Below are 1,030 nucleotides of genomic sequence, written 5' to 3'. Positions count from 1 at the left end.
AATCTTTTTTTAAGACACTACAAGCAGTGTCCTACCAGCAATATTTCAATGCTGGTACTCCTGGTATTTTTGGTAGTCTTACCAAGCACTTGTTTTTCAAAACAAACTGAAGCCCCAAACTACGAACAAATAAAGTTTATTAATTACTTCTCTAGAATGCATTTTTAAACCTTCAGATCTGTTGCTTCAAGATGCTACAGGTTAGATGTCATTTGACTTTAATTTTAGCAAAAAAATCTTGTCATTATAGTACTTTCTTTCTAGGTATATTTAATTATTCATATTTACATACACATATATATATATAATTATATATATATACACAGTTATATATGCATAATTTTGTGAATGCTTAAATATCCAAATACTCAAATATATATGTTGCTGTATGTATGTGCTCACTTTGGTAGCATTTCTACTAAAATTGGAATGATACAGTGAATATTAACATGGCCCCTGTCTAAAGATGACACACAAATTTGTGAAGCATTCAGTTTATTGGGGGGGAGAGAGCTACATGTCAGTGAGTCTCAACTCTGTGTCTGACAAGATCATGGAGCAGATCATCGTGGAAACTATGATGGAAACTGGCACTGTGATGATGGGGTGATTGGTGACAGACAACATGTCTTCACTAAGGATAAACCATGCCTGACAAATTTGGTGACCTTCTATGAAGGGGTTTCAGCACTGGTGGATAAGGAAGGAGCAACTGATGAAATCTACCTGGACTTGTACAAAGAATTTGACAGTGTTACACACAATATCCTTGTGTTTAAATTGGAGAGGGAAGGACTTGGCAGGTGGACCACTTTGTGGATAAGGAATTGGCTTGATGGTTGCACTCAAAGAGTTGCAGTTAACAGCTCGATGTCCAAGTGATCAGTGACAAGTGACATTTCTTCAGGGTGGGTATGGGGAGGATTTCTCCCACTGTGTTCCTTATCCACCAAGGGGTCAACCTGTCAATTCTTTCCAATTTAGAGACAACAATGTCAAGTGAAACAATGTCACATGCTTTGCACATGTC

General features: G+C 37.1%; 1 non-coding gene across 1 annotated transcript; it reads left to right on the top strand.

The window, feature by feature from the left end:
* Positions 1 to 394: 394 nt before the first annotated feature.
* LOC127380328 (U6 spliceosomal RNA) lies at positions 395 to 501 on the top strand. Its single transcript, XR_007888486.1, has one exon. It is a non-coding gene; the product is annotated as a U6 spliceosomal RNA (small nuclear RNA).
* Positions 502 to 1,030: the final 529 nt, after the last annotated feature.

Source organism: Apus apus, chromosome 1 (genome assembly GCF_020740795.1).
Source record: "Apus apus isolate bApuApu2 chromosome 1, bApuApu2.pri.cur, whole genome shotgun sequence".
In the NCBI taxonomy this organism is placed as follows: domain Eukaryota; kingdom Metazoa; phylum Chordata; class Aves; order Apodiformes; family Apodidae; genus Apus; species Apus apus.
This window is presented reverse-complemented; position numbering and strand designations above follow the sequence as displayed.